The sequence below is a fragment of the Phocoena sinus genome, chromosome 13 (genome assembly GCF_008692025.1).
Source record: "Phocoena sinus isolate mPhoSin1 chromosome 13, mPhoSin1.pri, whole genome shotgun sequence".
NCBI lineage: Eukaryota > Metazoa > Chordata > Mammalia > Artiodactyla > Phocoenidae > Phocoena > Phocoena sinus.
This window is the reverse complement of record NC_045775.1, coordinates 72,976,646-72,986,729: the sequence shown is the minus strand read 5'-3', so window position 1 is coordinate 72,986,729 and position 10,084 is coordinate 72,976,646. Positions and strand designations below refer to the sequence as shown.

The 10,084-nt window shown below is 35.3% G+C and overlaps 1 pseudogene; it reads right to left on the bottom strand.

Annotated features, from left to right (window-relative positions):
* Positions 1 to 8,239: 8,239 nt before the first annotated feature.
* LOC116764049 lies at positions 8,240 to 9,571 on the bottom strand (annotated as a pseudogene).
* Between the last annotated feature and the right edge of the window lie 513 nt (positions 9,572 to 10,084).

Below are 10,084 nucleotides of genomic sequence, written 5' to 3'. Positions count from 1 at the left end.
AAAATCTGCAGACATTACCTTTCATGAGTGTACAAGAAATAGAGATAAATCTCTCCTCCTCTGCTCTATTTCTGCTCTCAGTGACTTCCCATTGTTATCTCTGTCCAACTTAGCACCATAAAGTTGGGAGAGCGGCAAACTATGAATCAGGAAAAAGTCTAATTCAAAAGGTCAGATCATCTTTTGTAAACATAATTTCATGAGATAAATAGATGGGGCCGGAATTCTGAACTGCTGACTGAGAAGAGGTTTTTCCACTCAGGGCTCACAACTTTGATAAAGACTCTGGCCTCTAATTCCTGCTTTGTGCCTGAGGTTATCAAAATGGCCATAACAATTATGGGAAAGGGGAATTGAATATTGAATAGAAGAATAGTTTTCTCTTTTCTTTGCTTAATAAAAGGTAATATTGACTGGTGGTATCCACTTGATTCAGGCTTGTGAAAAGGTTAGAAGAGATAAGTTCAATATGGGATTTTAGGAACAAAAAGATTTTGTCTAACAACCAAAACCTGACACTGGCTCTAAGTCCATTGTAATTATTCTTTTAGTGCAAAAATTAAATGACTAAATGTTATCTTTAGAAGATACAAATATATGTATTGATATTAATTGATTATGATTCATTAACATGTTGACATTCTTGAATTAATCATATTTGCTGACAAGTCATTTAGATTATATAAGATGTAAAGGGAACCTAAGGAGAATATAGTCACTAGACAGCTAAGATCTGGTTTCAGTAGTTTGCAAGAATGATCAGAAAATGTTCAGGATACCTGAAGATAAGTAACACTCAAAAATAAGAAGAACATATTGGATAAGAGGCTAATGAAGCACAAAATCTTAATCAGTGTAACTACTTCCCTAATATTCCACTAATTTTATCTGCTTTGAATACCTTATCTTTAGATTATTTTAGAAGATGGGATATATAATAAAATACTAAATTACATGGTTTTGGATTTATGAGCTTTAAAAAAGGATGGTGGAGGAGTTATAAATTAAGGGGTTTTGTTATATATTTTTTTTTCTAAAGTGTTCTGTATCATATAATTATGATTCATTGGTAAATCCTGAAAATAAAAGATTATTTAACAACAGATTTGCAAGACTTCCCAGTGCAAAAATCCCTGAACAAATCTCCCTAAGAGAAAATCTATGTTCTCCAATTAAAATCTTCAAGGAAAGAAAAATCCTGATATCCAAGTGTGGTCTAGTTATTTGGAAATTTTGATTATTAGAACTGTCTTTCTTCTAGCAAACTGACATCTTTTTCCTTATACATTTAAACTCTTGGTCCAAAAACTCTGTGGCCATGAAGATGAAGGTGTAATCTTTCTTCCAAGTAATAGAATTTAGATGATATAAAAGAAATTTCCCCATGAATATTCTTTAGTCTATGAAGCCTATTTTTCATATGTGTTGTACTGATTTACTTTTCAAGATGATTACTTTACCTGGACACATTTCAGTTTGTCAACGTCACAGTTTAAACTGTGATGCCTAGATTCAGTCAAAAGGAGGCATTTCATGATGGTGGTGCCTGGAAAAGCCTGAACTTACTTCCTATCATTAACATAACAAATATACAGTGACATGGATCAATTCCCTCTGAAAGGGACCTGAGAACTAGGTGAATACCTGCTCCACAACAAAGGGACCATATCGAGATGCGTTTCAACACACCCTCAACAACAGGAACATATATCAAGAATGAATCAGGTGGTATAGGCAACCACAAAGATTCTACAGACAACCAAGATCTAGGGTGGGATTGAAGGAGAAAGATCATCCTCTAAACATGGCCACTCCTTCAAGACTGAGAGAGTTAAGTTTGGTCTAATACACAGAAACATACACAGGGAGACATACAAAATGAGGAAACCATGAAATATTTCAAAATGAGGGCTTCCCTGGTGGCGCAGTGGTTGAGAGTCCGCCTGCCGATGCAGGAGACACGGGTTCGTGCCCTGGTCCGGGAAGATCCCACATGCCGCGGAGTGGCTGGGCCCGTGAGCCATGGCCGCTGAGCCTGCGCGTCCGGAGCCTGTGCTCTGCAACGGGAGAGGCCACAACAGTGAGAGGCCCGCGTACCATGAAAAAAAAAAAAAAAAAAGAATTCAAAATGAAAGAACAAGACAAAACTCAAAAACAGATGTTAATGCTATAGAGATAATAATCTACCTGATAAAGAATTCAAAGTAGTGGTCATAAAGATGCTCATAAAACTCAAGAGAAGAATGGATGAACATAATAAGTGCTTCAACAAAGAGAGAATAGAAGAGAGAACAATTCAGAGCTGAAGACTACAGTAACTGAAAAGAAAAATATGCTAGAGGGAATCAACAGCAATTTAGATGATACAGAGGAATAGATCAAGGATCTGGAAGACAGGTTAGTAGAAATCGCTGAATCAGAGCAGCCAAAGGGAAAAATAAAATTTTTAATGAGAATTGTTTAAGGAACTTCTCTAACAACATCAAGCATACTAATATTCACATTGTAGCAGTCACAGACAAAGAAACAGAGAAAGAAGCAGAAAACCTATTTGAAGAAATAATGACGGAAAAATTCCCTAACCTGGGGAAGAAAACAGACATCCAGATCATGGAATCAAGAGATTTTCAAAAAAGAGGATCCCAAAGAAATCTACACCAAGACATGTTATAATTAAAATATCAAAAGTTAAGTATAAAGAAAGAATTTAAAACCAGCAAGAAGAAAATAATATGTTACATATATAAGTGAACTCCCCCATAAGATAATTAGCAAATTTCTTAGCATAAACTGTGCAGGCCAAAAGGGAGTGGAATGATGTATTCAAAGTGCTGAAGGAAAAAGAAAAAAGCACTTACAACCAAGAATACACTATCTGGCAAAGTTATCATTCAGAATTGAAGGAGAGATAAAGCATTTCCCAGACAAGCAAAAACCAAAGGCCTTCATCACCACTAAACCAGCCTGACAAGAAATGTTAAAGGAACTGCTTTAAGTGGGGGAAAATGTCATAACTAGAAATAAGAAAATATATGAAAGAAAAAAATTCTAACTAGTAAAAACAAATATATACTAAAGGAAGTAGAACAACATCTCATAAAGTTAGAATGAAGAGTTAAAGAAAAAATGTAGTAAAATAACTAAAACTACAATAAGTAGTTAAAGGATGCACAAAATAAAAAAAAGTTATAAATTATGATGTAAAAAATTAAATGTGGGGGGATAGTAAAAATTTAGTGTTTTAGAATACATTTGAACTTAAGTGAGTATCAACTTAAAATACTCTGCTTTATATATAGATTGTTATATATGAACCTCATAGTAACCACAAAACCAAAGCCTATAATACATACACAAAAAGTAATGACAAAGAAATCCAAAGATAACAGTAAAGAAAATCATCAAACCCAAAGAGAAGAGACTAAAAGAAAAATAAATGAACAGAGAAGAACCACAAAAATAACAAGAAAAAGATTAACAAAATGCAATAAGTATGTCCCTATCAATAATCACTTTAAATGAAATGGATTAATGCTCCAATCAAAAGACATAAGGTGACTTAATGCATAAAAAACAAGATTAAAAAAAACCAAAAAACAAGATCTATCTATATGCTTTCCACAAGAGACTCACTTCATATCTAAAGACACATGCAGGCTGAATGTAAAGGGATGCAAAAAAAGATATTTCATGCAAATGGAAGCAAAAAGAAAGCTGGGGTATTAATATTTATATCAGATAAAATAGATTTTAAAACAAAGATTGTAACAAAACACAAAGAAGGGTGTCACATAATGATAAAGGGGTCAATCCAACAAGAGGATATAACATACTTATGTATCCAACATAGGAGCATCTAAATATATAAAGTAAATATCAACAGAAATAAAGGGAGAAAAAGCATTGCAATAAGAGCATTGAGATATTATAATTGCATTAAGTAAAGCCATATTATGCAATTGTTTTATTTAATAACAACAGGACTAATTATTTTTCCCATTAAATTTATACTTAGATGTCCCATTCCAATTTGTCCAGATCCTTCTGGAGTCTACATACCATTCACGTTATTAACAAACTCTCTTATCTTTCTCTTATTGAAAGACTTGACAAAGTAAAGCAGCAGGTTGAGGCTTTGAACTCAGACATCTGAAATAAAATTAAATATTAATATCTTAATAATTATGTAACCTGAGCTTTTGTGATTCAACTTCTTTATCTGTACAATGGGGAAAGATCTGCTTGAGTGTTTAAGTTTTTTGCCTTAGCACTCTCATTTGCATTACACTAGTCCAGGTCCTAATTTTCTCTAATTGCAACCTAACCCAGTTTAGATCAATGAAAATCAGGTGTGAACCTTTCTCTTGAACAATTTGAAGTGAACCTATGGAGTACCTAAATCAGTAGGAAATAAGCCAAGAGATAATGACCCTATATCTGCCAAAACAAATAGTAGTCCTGAGAATTAAGCCAGCACAGCAGAAATAGATAAATAAGAAGGACTCACTAGAAATATGTTTTAAGCCCCTAGATACAGGTGTATAAAGTGATTTTAATGTCTTATTTATTTTTTGATCTAGATAACATTGGCCAATAAATTCTGTTTGTTATCTTAGCCAATTAAATTTCCTCCACTGGCAACCAAGATTTTACTTTGTGATTCATTCCACCCACTAAACTATCAGAAGTTATCATCTTCTATTCATCTCATAGAAAACTGCTTTCTCTTTATAAATATTATTTGTTTGGGACATTTATTTTAGATTTTGAAAAATATATATGTATACATACAGATACAGTTGAAATCTAATAATAAACATGCTCCTATGGAAACCACACGGAGATTAAGAATTGGAACCTCAACAATTCCTTTGCAGAATCCTCTCTACTGTATCTGTCTTATTCCTCTTCTCAAATAAACATTATTTATAATTTAGTAATAGGTTTTTATCACTAAACAATACATTATTTATTTTTATTGAATAATTTGTAGATAAACTTTCTAGAGTTTTTGAGTTAAAATTTACATATAATAAAATTCACCCATGTGGGCTTCCCTGGTGGTGCATTGGTTGAGAGTCCACCTGCCGATGCAGGGGACACAGGTTAGTGCCCCGGTCTGGGAGGATCCCACATGCTGCAGAGTGGCTGGGCCCATGAGCCATGGCTGCTGAGCCTGCACGTCCGGAGCCTGTGCTCCACGACGGGAGAGGCCATAACAGTGAGAGGCCCGCGTACTGCAAAAAAAAAAAAAAAAAAAAAAATTCACCCATGTTAAAGTATGGTTCTGAGTTTAGATAAATAAATCAAGTTACATCACAGTGATCACAATCAAGATTTAGAATAATTCTACCACCCCCAACATGTTTCCTCAAACTCCTCTGGAGTACACTCCTCTCCATACACTCAGCCCATTGCAAACACAAAATATTCACCATCACTGTAGTTTAACACTTTACAGACTTTTACATAAATAGAATTATATCATATTAAACTTTGAGTCTGGTTTATTTCTTATAGCATAAAATGTGTGATATCCATAGTCACTACTGTAGTTTTATAATGAGTCTTGGAATTAGGTAATGTGAGTCTTTCAACAACCTTCTAATTGTTCTTTGCCAAAATTGTATTGTAATTATATTAACTTTGCAATTTCATATAAATTTTAGAATCATGTGGTCTATTTCCATTAATTAAAATATTCTGGCACTTTGAGCTTGCTTTAAATGAACAGATATATTTGGGAGAATTGATTTCTTAACAGTATTGAATTATCCAAGTCATAAACCTGATCTACCTCTCCATTTATTTATGTCTTCTTTGATTATGTTCAACAGTATTTTGTAGTTATTAGAATGCTGACCTTGCACATATTTTGCCAAACTTATGATTAAGTATTTTTGGGTATTTGGTTCTAATGATAATGGTTCTATTAACAACAATTGTTCTATTATGGTTATTAATCTATTAATTTCTTTTTATTGCAAATATACAGAAATACAATTAAATCTCATATTTAATTGTATATTGAAATTGTGTTCTACAGTATTGCAGTACTCCTTGGTAGTTCCAATATATATATTTTTAGATATTTTGGGGGATTTACTTTGAAGACAATTATGCCATCTTCAAATAGATATACTTTTTTCTTCTTTTCCAATCTATATGTTTTCATTTTGCTTTCTTGCCTTATTGCTCTAGTTAATACTTCTAGTGTGACAATGAATAGGTGTAGTAACAACAAACACATTTGCCTTCTTACATACTGGGGTAAAACATTCAACATTTTACCCATATGCAAAATGTAAAATGCAGGGTTTTTTTTCCTGCTGATGTTTTACCTCATGTTGAAGATGTTCCCATTTATTCCTATTTTGCCAAGAGTCTTACCATGAATGTGCCTTGAATTTGTCAAATGTTTATTTGCAGCTATTGCAGTAATATATATTTTTTCTTGTTCAGATAATTGATATGGCAAATTGCCTTAACTATTTTCAAATGTGAAACCAACCTTACATTCCTGGAATAAACTCCACTTAGCCATGACATAGTTGGCTCTCCATATCTGTGGATTCCACATCCACTGATTCAACCAAACGTGGATTGATACTATTCAAAAAAATCCCAGAAGTTCCAAAGAGCAAAACTTGAATTTGTTGAATGCCAGCAACTATTTACATAGCATTTTCATTGTATTTAAAACTATTTACATAGCATTTTCATTGTATTAGGTACTATAAATAATCTAGAATGATCGATACAGGGAACATATTGGTGATTGCCAGAGGTGGGGAGTGAATGGTTGGATGAAATGGATAAAGGGGATCAAAAGGTATAAAATTCCTCACACACACTACTATATATAAAATAGACAGCCAACAAGGATCTACTGTATATCACAGGGAACTATACTCAATATTTTATAATAACTTATAAAGGAAAAGAATCTGAAAAATTGAATCACTGTGCTATACACCTGAAACTAACATGACATTGCAATTCAACTATACTTCAATAAAATAAAATTTTAAAAAAGGTATAAACTTCCAGTTGTAAGTCATGGGGGTGCAATGCATAGAAAGGTGGCTATCATTAATAATACTATATTATTGCAAGTATTATTATTGAAGTATTGCATATTTGAAAGTTGCTAAGAAAGTAGATCTTAAAAGTTTTCATCATGAGTAAAAATATGTAACCATGTGAGGTGACAGATGTTAGATATTGTAGTAATCATTTTGCAACTTTTACAAATATCAAATCATTATGTTGTACATCTGAAACTGGTAAGTTATATGTTAATTATATCTCAATTAAAATTTTTGAAAAAACAAAATGGTAACTATGTGAAGTGATGGATGTAATTTTCTTGATTGTGGTGATTATTTCACAAGGTATACATATATCAAAACATCAAGTTGTACAACTTACATATAATTTTTGTCAATTAAACCTCAATAAAGCTGGAAAAAGGAAAACTGCTTCAGTATTTATATGGTAATGAAATGGAACAAAATAACCAAGAGAATGTTGAATATGATCACACATTATCTGTGTATTTTGGCTTAAGAAATGATGTATTAATACAAAAGTGAAAATAATAGAGAAAACAGACTGACACATAAGCATTCACCTAATTATAATAAATATGAAACTTTTGCTGCAAGGTAAGGGTACACTTTTCAGGAATGGGTGCTTGTCCATATAGAAACATATGATCTTCATATTGAGCATCCATACCTCACTTCATATTGATCTTGAGCATCCATACCTCACTTCATACAGCATAAAAATTCCAGATGTGTAGTAGGTCTAAATATAATAGGTAAAAACTATTCTGAATATAAAATAAAAATTATGAAGCTTTTAGAGAATTATCTTAATACACTTAGACTAGGAGATGGTTCCTTAAGTAGGACAATCATAAAAGAAGCTATAGAATTACACATTAGAGAAAACCAAATTACTTTATCAAACTACATCAAAATTAAGAACTTCTCTTTAATTAAGAACACCATTAAGGCTATGAAAAGCCAAGAGTGGAGAAGACATCTGCAAAATATATCTGAAATAGATAACCACTATTTCACGAGAATAGTGAATTTTCTTTTTTTTTTCTCGATCAGACCCTTTATTTCTGGACTGTCGCCAAGGCCAATTTGGGTCACAGGCACGTCACGGAGTACCGGGGAAAGTGGGCCAGTAGGACCCAGCGGGGTTGCCTGCAGCTGCCGCCTCCTTATGGGGAGCTGAGCCGGCCGCAGAAGAGAAGCCCGCTGGTCTTGCTGTGCTGGATAAAGATGAAGAAAAGGTTGGGCTTCCCTGGTGGTGCGGTGGTTGAGAGTCCGCCTGCTGAGGCAGGGGACACGGGTTCGTGCCCCGGTCCAGGAAGATTCCACATGCCGCGGAGCGGCTGGGCCCGTGAGCCATGGCCGCTGAGCCTGCGCGTCCAGAGCCTGTGCTCCGCGATAGGAGAGGCCACAACAGTGAGAGGCCCAGGTAACGAAAAAAAAAAAAAAAAAAAAAGGGGGAGGAAAGGGTGTTCGGCTTGGAACCTGGGGGTGATTCTGACGTAGCGCAGCATCAGGACTGCGGCGGTGGCCGCGGTGGCCGCGGCTGCCTCTGTGCCCTCCTCGTCTACCTCCACAAAGGTCTTGTGCGTGACCTGGGACAGGCGCAGGTCCCTCTGGGCCGACATCGCAGAGAAATCCGCCCTGGTGTCCTCGAAGGTGTCGGTCACACCCAGGGTGCGGAGGACACCCTCCATGCCGTAGCTCTTCCCCAGCTTAAACCTCGGCAGGGACACCTCCACCTCCTCCTGCATCAGGTCCGGCCTCGCCCACTCGATGAATTTCTCATAAGCAAGGTCCTTTTCCACTGTTTTCAAATCGGTGTTTTCATTGGGAAGCATGATGATCATATTGAGCTCCCTGCCGATATAGGGAAGCACCAGAATCTTCGTGAATATCTCTCCGATGTAGGTCATTTTAAAGGTGGATTTCTTGAAGATCATTTACACAGCCTTCTCCACATTCTTGCTGACTTTGAACAGCCTTCCCTTGGTGTGCTGTTTGTTAAACTGATTCTTCCAGTTTCCTTTGAAGTAGATGGCGTTCATGAGAACCAGACAGGTCATGGGGTCCACTGAATTTGGAGACAGCAGGTCTGTAATTTTTCCTTCTGTCCTTTGGGCTACCCAGGTGTTTATGTGTTTCCTGGATTCCTCCGCAGCACTGTTAAAGTCCAGCTCTTCTGTCTCTGCTTGGTAGAATTTGCGGCAAGAATCTTTGAAAGATGGGAGGAAACCATAAGTCTTCTCTCCAAAGAGCCTGTTGATAGTTCGGAGCAAGTACTGTGTGCTGGTCCTGTTAACTTCGGTGAGAAGGTTCTGGAAACCCTGGTGGACGTCTCCACCTCCGCTGCTGTTTTTGCTTAGAGAAAGTGCCTGGGACATGTGGGCCACAGTGTTTCCCTTTGCCCCCATGAAGACCATGGCCAGGGCAGAGGGGATGCTTATGGGTGAGAAAAGCACATTTTTCTAGTTGTCTTCACCCAGGTGTTCAGAAGACATGAACCAAAGACTTAAATAAGTAATACATACACACACACAAAGTTGACATACGATGAATTTTCATTTTCCTACATTTATATATTTTTTCTAACAAGTGTTTTCTACTATTACAATCTTATTTGACCTAAAATATAATTATTTCCACTGTGTATAGTATAATTATTTATACTAAAATATAATTATTTTTTCTTGGCTCCTTCTTTTCCCAGTTTAATATTAGGTCTATGCTATCTTCTTCATGTGAAGTGTGGAGATTTCCTCAATCTGTGCTTTAAAATAGAATGTGTAGTATTAAATTTTTGTTAACACTTGCTACATAAAGCTACCTAGGTTTGAATTTTTTTTAGAAAAATTTGCCTCTTTACTCAGTCTTTATTATGAAACAATTAAGATTTTCTATTTTTTCCTTGCACCAAGTTCAACTTTTTTCACCTGAGTTGTCCCTAAATTTTTCTCACTATTCTTTATCTTCTTTAGTTTATGTAATTAGTAATTCTTTCTCATTTTGGTGTG